We start from the raw sequence: 9,139 nt of genomic DNA, 5'->3' as shown, positions 1-9,139 counted from the left end.
TCCCAAGGTTGCATGTTTCCATTCTTTTTGCTGGCCCTCAGGGATATCAGCTCTTTTCTCCTATCTAATACTTGATCATTTCCCTCTCCTCTCATCCCCTTTGCCTAGCAGGTACCTCCTTCCCCTCTTGTGGTTTCTTTCTTCTCTCTCCCAAGTGAAACTGAGGCATCCTCACTTGGGCCCTTAAGCATGTTAAACTTTCTGAGTTCCGTGGGTTATATCTTGGTATTCTATATATTTTTTGTTTTGTTTTGTTTTGTTTTTGGATAATATCCACTTATTAGTGAGTACATACCATGCATATCCTTTTGTGTCTGAGTTACCTCACTCAGGATGATATTTTTCTAGGTTCATCCATTTGCCTGTAAAACTCAGAATGTCCTTGTTCTTAATAGCTGAGTAGTATTCTATTGTATAAATGAACCATTTTCTGTATACATTCTTCTGTTGTAGGACATCGAGGTTGATTCCAGCTTCTGGCTATCACAAACAAGGCCTCTAAAAACATAGTGGAACACATGCCTGTGTGGCATGGTAGGGCATCTTTCGGGTTTATTCTCCAGGGTGGTATAGCTGAGATTTTAGGAAGATCTATTTCCAATTTTCTGAGGAATCTCCAGATTGAGTTCCAGAATGGTTGTACCAGTTTACAATGCCAAGAGCAATGGAGGAGTATTCCTCTTTCTCCATATCCTCTCCAACATGTGCTGTCACCTGAGGATTTGATCTTAGCCATTTTAATTGGTGTAAGGTTGGGAATCTCAGGGTCATTTTGATTTGCATTTCTCTGATCACTAAGGACTTTGAACATTTCATTAAGTGTTTCTCAGTCATTTCAAATTCCCCTGTTGTGAATTCTCGATTAAGTTCTATACCTTTTTTTTTTTTTTTTGATTGCATTGTTTGGCTTTTTGGTGGTTAGCTGCTTGAGTGTTTTATATATTTTGGATATTAGCCCTCTATTGGTGGTGGATTTAGTGAAGAACAAGGGCTCTACTATTCATGAAATCTCTCCTTCTTCTAGCACCACCTATCAACTTTCAGATCCTTAGCTGAGGGCAGAACTATATGCTCACCTCCACTCAACATGCTGGAATATCATTTGGATTAAGGCTGCACATTTCTTCTCCATCTCATCTCTGTTTCTCTCCTTCTCTTTGTCTATCTGTTGTTCTGTCTCTCCCCCACCCCTTATATCTGTCTCTCACTCTCTTTTACTTAAAATAGATTATTTTTCAGATAATTCATCCTGACCAAACATTCCCTTCCATCTGCTCATCTCAGCTCTCTCATATCTTCTATCTCCTTCTGATCCACTCCCCTTCTGTTTGCTTTTCAGAAAAGGGCAGGACACCAAGAACAAGGGCAAACATGATTTCATTTACTGTGAAGTTATATGTCCAGTTGTTCTATAATGATCAAAAAACCACTTTTTCTTTCATCTATCACCTCTGACTTGTGCAATCTTTTCATTCCTTCTTTGAGATCTTATCAAAAATTGTAAACATGATTGGTATAGTGAATTGTGATCACAACTGTGATTATAACCAGAGAGTAACAATAAATGATAACACAGGCATTAGCTATTTATGACGGTAATTAAATTCTTGAAACTTATTCATTCATTTTCAAATTCTATTATGCTCACAGAGTTTCAATGCTTTAAAATATTTTTCAGTGATGAAGATATGAAAACTTCCAATTAAATATTACCAGCCTTCAAAATGGTATTCATATTTTCTCAAAATTAATTAGTTTAGTTAAATGGTATTTGTTTTTACCTATGGGTTTTGGTGATATGATGCACACACTAAATTTTGTCATATTCTAGTCTATTGTATCATAAATCAAAGTTAATCTCCAATTATTAGAATTGTAGACATTTTAGAGAGATAAATGATATTTCACATGACATGAGAAGTGCCATTTAATGATTCTTAGAACATAACTTCTAAATGATTCTTCTGTTAGTTGCTCCAACTGCTTCTCTGTGCCTGAATCTGCTCCTTGCCTATATTGCCATCTCATATCTACCCTGCCTTCTTTATAAACTACGACTGCCACATTCACTTTCTTTTGGGCCCAAAGGTATCATTTAAGTTCATCATATTTTAAAAATACCATTATGTAATGATTTTTCTGTAAATGCATGAGACATATTATTTTTAAAGTTTTTAACATCATTATACATAGTATATAGTATATTATCTTTTATTGTATACAGAGGACATACATTTTCAAATTCCATGTCTTAAAATATTCTTGTTTGAATCTGAAAATAAAGATATTGGCTCTCCTTTCTGTAGTAGTAGGCAGGTTCATATTAACTGGTTTAATGCAATTCCTCACCACATCCAACACAGTGCCATTGAAAAATAAATGTCCTTATCTGAAACCTGCTGTGGTGATAATAGATTTTAGACTGAGGAAATATAAAATCATTGTCCCATAGCTTTGAATATAATTTTTACAATACAGTCCATTGCATGAGTGCTAAAGAGAGACTGTAAGAACTTTCCTAGTATAGCTGTGAGGTGTGATATTTACTTCTGGGTACAGAGTTTGATCAGATGTTGATTTTTAAAATAATTTCAAGTTTATAAAACACTTTATATTCAGAAGCCTTATTTAAATATATTTTTTAGTACTTCCCGATTCTGGAAGGGGTACATAAAATAATTATAAGATATTGTTCCTATCCTTATACAAAGAAAAATAGTAATCAATTTAAAAACATAGAAACTCTTTTTAGACAATTTGGAATATACGATAAATTGATGTTCCTAAGAGTGGAGAGTTTGACAGCCATAGAGAATCACAGTTTTCCAGGAACAGACAATGCTAAGAAGGAATGTCAGGATGCTTATGGTAACTTTGAGTTTAGTAGCAGAAAGTGAATAACTCCCTCGAGGGACTCTCTCAATTCCAAACACATGTTTCTAAGAAATTGTCTTGAGATGTTTATCATTATAGCTAATGGGCAAGCCACTATTTCAAAAATGTGTGAAGATTATGTTGTTTTGTGCTTCTCTGTCAAAGGAAATTATCTTGTTATGTTACTAAAAGAAACTGAATTTTTATGTAATTTAATAAAAAACAAATGATAAATAGCATGATTTTCACCTTGTCACATAAATTCTCACCATAGTTACTATTCTCTACGAGATAATAACATACTTTCCAAAGAAATTACAAGGTATATTACAACAACAACAAAAAATACACCCTGATTATCAGTCCAAATAGATATTTATGTAATATAACTCTTGCACATAAGGTTCAGAGAGAATTGCAGAAATTGCATGTTATGGGGAGATTGTAAGAGTCAGAGGACCAGGAAGTCTGCTATGAGACTGTGTCTCCAAGAAATGACGAAGAAGTTATACTCATGACACCTTAACAGTACACATTCAGAGGGAAAGCCCAAACAAATAGGGAACTGATCTGCTAACAGAAACCTGCAGATGGGAAATCTTATGCAGTCCCAGGCCTAGACAAAGAACTGCAAGTAAATAAGGGCTAGTGATACAGGCAGAAATAGTCTTCCCTTCTCTGTGTGTGAAATCTCTAACTGGTTATTCATTACCAAATGTTGCTTCCTGTTCTGTTTTGTTTCATTTTGCTTTGTTTTGCTTTTTTAGCCCTAAACTTTATATTATTCTTTGTGATAGGTTTATTTATGTCATTTGTTTTTATACTAACATAATGTGGATTGATACAAAAAGCCACTAATCTTACCCACTGTGTAGGACCCATTCCTGTAAACTGATTATCTTTTAATTCCAATGAAAAATAGTTTAGTTTGTGGTTGCTAAATCCTCTTACATATAGGACTATCATTAGTTATATAGCTTCTTAAAAATTATTTACAATTTCATTTTGAGGGACAGAAACCGAAACTCCTTTTGGTTAAAGAGTGTTTTTTATGCTTTGATTTTCCTTCCTTGCACTTCTGCTGCTACCTGATTATTCATTACCATAATCCACCATCAATTTCCTGTGTCATCAGAATGGCTCCTTTAGCAAGCTTCTCCTTTGGGCTTTTCTGTGAAGTTGGACTTTCCTAGGGTAGCAAGCTAACCATATGTTGAAAATCTGTAAAGATGCTTCATGAAGTATCCAGAGCAAAAAGAGTATGTAACCAGTCCTGCTGAAGTCAATGTTGATTGTGTACAGAGTCTCTGCACTGTATGTAGTAGAGCCTCCAGAAATATGTATATAGCAAAGGTTTTATTAACAGTCAAGTGTGTCAAAGTATACTTTCTAATTTTGTGTTTAATCCTATTATAAAAACTCCATCAATACTTCTTCACTGTAGTGATTGAAATCCAAGCTACAGATGTGAGATAACTGAAGGAGACCAAGGCAGATACAAATTGAAAAGGAAGAAATCCAAATACATTTATTTGCAAATAAGAAGATAGTATAAATAAATTTCACTCATAAACTACTATACGTGATAAACATTTTATAGCAAAGTAGTTGGATATAAAACTATCAAAAATAAGTAGTCCTCCTATAAGTAAATGACAAATGGACTGAGAATGAAATCAAGAATAGTGATTTAATAAAAGCCTCAAGTAATAACATTCCTTCAAGTAACTAAACAAGCAATGAAAAGACAGTGTTTGAACAAATTGAAAAATATATCAGAAGATGCAAAGATGCCCCTTCTTCATGGATTGATAGGCATAACAGTAAAATGACAATCTTACCAACAGCAATCTTCAGGTTCAACATAATTCTCATCAAAATTCCAACACAATTCTTCACAAACTTTGTAATGAAACCTCTTGTGCTTCATATGGATCCATTCAAAACACACACACACACACACAAACATGCACACACAAACACACATGAGAACAACACCAAAAACACCAAAAAGGATAGCTAAAACAATATTAAAATATTAAAATTACTGCTGTATTCGAGTTCCACTATGCCCAATTTCAAGTTGTATTCTTGTACTGAAGAATTACATAAAACCCAAAATAAATCAATCAAACAATTTAGATAAAAAGTCCTCCATGATTTTGACACAAAGACAGAGACATTGATCACCAGAATTTAACTCAAGAGCAAGGCATAAAGCCACATACACATAGCTACCCAAATTTTAATAAAGACACCAGGAATAGACACACATATAATGAAGTTATTATCAAAAAATTTTAGTGTTCAAACTTAATATCAGCATATAGAAGAATGCAAATAGATTCATATTTATCCTGCACAAAACTCTAACCATTGTGTATCAACAACATCTATATAAATGTAAATACACTGAACAGGAAGTAGAGAGTTTTCTTGAACTCAAAGCACAGAAGAAGGCTTTCTAAACAGGACATCAATAGTGCAGGCACTATAATGAAAAAAAAAATAAAACCTCAAGAAAGTAAAAAGGTTCTGTAAGGCAAAGGATACCATTAGCAGGACATACCTGCAGACTTCAGAATGGGAAAAGATTTTCGCCAAGTCCAAATCACATAAAGGGCTCATACGCAAAATATACAAAGAACAATATAAACAAATCTACCTCTCTCTCTCTCTCTCTCTCTCTCTCTATATATATATATATATATATATATATATATATATATACACATACACACACACACACACACACTAACAAACAAAACATCCCATTCAAAAATGGTTTATGGAGCTATGCAGAAAATTCTCACTATAGGAATCTCAAATGGATGAGAAACATTTAAAGAAATGTTCAACATTATTGGCCATCAGGAAAATGCATATCAAAACTACTTTGAGATTCCAACTAACATACTCAGAAAGGGTAAGATTAATAACACTAGTGACAGCTAAATTTAGTGAGGAATTGGAAATGGGGAAAACACCTCCATTGCTAGTGGAATTGCAAGCTTGCCCAGACACTATGGAAATCAATACGGAAAGTCCTTAGAATATTTATTTACATTAGACCTACCTCAAAACTCAGCTATATATCTCTTAGTCATATACCAAAATTATCCTACCACAGCTACAATTTTTCACCCATGTTCCTTGAAGCTTTATTCATAATAGTCAGAAACTTTAAACAACCTAGATGTCCCTCAATTGAAGGGTACATTTACACAATGGAGTATTTATCAGCAGTTAGAACAGTGACATCGGCTGTTCTGTGCTGCCTTGCATTTCTCAACGTGGAGCTATGGGAGGTCTGGAGAAGAAGTAGTATGAACAAGGCTCTGCCACCAATTATATCACATCAAACAAGGCCAGGAAGAAGCTGCAGCTGAGCCTGCCTGACTTCAGGCGGCTGTGCATCTGAAAGGTATTTATCCTCACGAACCCAAGCATAAGAAGAAAGTTAACAAGGGTTCCACAGCAGCCCGGACATTTCACCTTATCAAAGACATTAAATTCCTTCTCCATGAGCCCATCATCAACAAGTTCTGAGAGTACAAGGTGTTTGTTCAGAAGCTCCGCAAAGCCTATGAAAGAGTGAATGGAATGCTGTGGAGCTCCTGAAGAACAATAAACCCTGCTACAAACTTGACCACATTATCAAGGAGCGGTACCCCACATTTATCGATGCTCTGCAGGACCTCGATGATGCCCTGTCAATGTGCTTCCTCTTCTCCACCTTCCCTAGGACTGGCAAGTGTCACGTGCAGACCATTCAGTTGTGCCGCCGGCTCACTGTGGAGTTCCTGCACTACGTCATCACTGTCCGAGCCCTGCGCAAGGTCTTCCTGTCCATTAAAGGCATTTATTATCAGGCTGAGGTGCTGGGTCAGCCCATCGTATGGATTACACCCTATGCTTTCTCCCATGATCATCCAACAGATGTGGACTTACAGGGTCATGGCCACCTTCACTGAGTTCTATACCACGCTCCTGGGCTTTGTCAACTTCCGTCTCTATCAGTCACTCAACCTTCACTACCCACCAAAGCTTGAAGGTCAAGTCCAAGCAGAGACAAAGATCAGCGAGGACACATATGCATTGGACTCTGAGAGCTCTATGGAGAAACTGGCTGCCCTCAATGCCAGCCTGGCCCGAGTGGTGGTGCCTGCCTATAGAGGAGGCTGAGGCTGATGAATTCCCTACTGATGGGGAGGTGACAGCACAGGAGGGAGATCGGAGGAAAGAGCTGGAGGCACAGGAAAAGCACAAGAAACTCTTTGAAGGCCTGAAGTTCTTCCTGAACCGAGAGGTGCCCCATGAAGCATTGGCCTTCATCATCAGGAGTTTTGGTGGGGATGTATCCTGGGACAAGTCTCTGTGTATCAGAGCCACCTATGACATCACAGACGCTTGCATCACCCATCAGATTGTTGATGGCCGGGCCAGCAAACCCCCATCATTGGCAGGTACTATGTACAGCCCTAGTGGGTCTTTGACTGTGTGAATGCCCGGCTCCTCCTCCCTGTGGCAGAGTACTTCCCCGGGATGCAGCTGCCCCCACATCTTTCACCCTTCGTATCTGAGAAGGAAGGAGATTACATTCCCCCTGGAAAGCTGAAGCTCCTGGCTCTGCAGCGGGGAGAAGACCCAGGAAACTTGGAAGAGGAGGAGGAGGAGGAAGAGGAGGAGGAGGAGGAGGAGCACCTGTCGGCCTTGGAGCAGCACAGGCTGGAAGAGAAACCCCAGGTTATGGCCGGCACTGTGAAGCTTGAAGACAAGCAGTGGCTGGCCCAGGAAGAAGAGAATGAGGCCAAGCAATTGGCCATCATGATGATGAAAAAGCGAGAGAAGTACCTTTACCAAAAGATCATGTTTGGCAAGAGGCGCAAAGTCCGAGAGGCCAACAAGCTGGCAGAGAAGAGGAAAGCCCATGACGATGCTGTGAGGTCTGAGAAAAAGGCCAAGAGGACAAGGCCTGTGTGAGCTCCAGTCGTCCTTCACTGAGATTTGGACTTGGCAGAAGCAAGCTAGTGAAACACACGTACACACCAGCCGGCACTCTCATACTTTGGTGGTGTGTGGCTAGCCCCAGCCGACTTTGTGGTTCATGCCAGTGCCTGGGCAAAGAGGCCTCAACCCAACACAGTTCTTAATCCAGGAATCCGTCTGACATCCTCATTTTCCTTAGCTTTCCACAGCCTCCTACATAGCTGTGCCCATCCTGTGCTCAGAATGCTGTTGTGGAGTGAGGGTGAGGAGCTGATATTATTAAATGGTTGGACTTTTACAAAAAAAGAAAAGAACAATGACATCATGAAATTAGAAGGCCAATGGAGTAAAGTAAGTTATACAAACACACACACACACACACATATATAAATATATATATATACACACACACACACTCTCTCACACACACATGGTAGGTATTGATGTATTGAGTGATTAGTAATTAAGCTAATGATAACCAAGTTAAAAATCTGTAGACCCAGTGATACTAGATAAAAATGATGGGTCTACAGCCAGGGCTATACAGAGAAACCCTGTCTCGAAAAACCAAAAAAAAAAAAAACAAACAAACAAAAATGATGGGTCTAGAAAGGAATCATGGATCTTCCTAGAAAGAATAGATTTTTAATATTAAACTGGGGTCAATTGAAGATGGGAGCAGGAGGGAATCACCCTTAAGTTCTAGTATCTTTACTGTGGAAAGGTATTCTGAAGGCAACTGAAAGAGATATGTAGGCAAAAACATAGCCTCAAACTGTTTAACCTGCAATATGTCCCACTGGAAAATATGCTAGAACAATGATGACACAGAACTTCTGGGAAGAGCCAAAAAATGTCTGATTTGACCTAAGGCCCAGTTTATGTGAAGAAGCCCATATCTGTCATTGCTTGGGTAACCAAGGACCAAAGACTAGATAGCTGAATAGAGTAAAGCCAAACAGGAATGGATAAAGGCAAACAAACAAACAATAACAACAAAATAACATATCTATCCCTAATCGTATTATGCTATTATCAAAGACAAGTGTCTTATTTAGTCATCATCAGAGATGCTTCCTCTGACATCACGTGGGAATACATGAAGAGACCTACAAACCCACATATTAAGTCTGAGTGAGGCAACCCAGAAGCAGGAAAATGGTCCCAAGTGTAGTCCAAAGAGTCAGAAACATCTCCACTCCACTGCTAAAATTCGCACAAAAATACCAAGCACAATATCATAATGTAAATATAGAGTTCCTAACTTGTACTCATG

General features: G+C 38.0%; 1 pseudogene; it reads left to right on the top strand.

The window, feature by feature from the left end:
* Positions 1-6,175: 6,175 nt before the first annotated feature.
* Positions 6,176-8,011, top strand: LOC110310924 (annotated as a pseudogene).
* The last annotated feature ends 1,128 nt before the right edge of the window (positions 8,012-9,139 follow it).

The sequence above is a fragment of the Mus caroli genome, chromosome 15, assembly GCF_900094665.2.
Source record: "Mus caroli chromosome 15, CAROLI_EIJ_v1.1, whole genome shotgun sequence".
Taxonomy (NCBI): domain Eukaryota; kingdom Metazoa; phylum Chordata; class Mammalia; order Rodentia; family Muridae; genus Mus; species Mus caroli.
The sequence above is the reverse complement of the archived record's forward strand: the minus strand, read 5'-3'. Positions and strand labels throughout refer to the sequence as shown.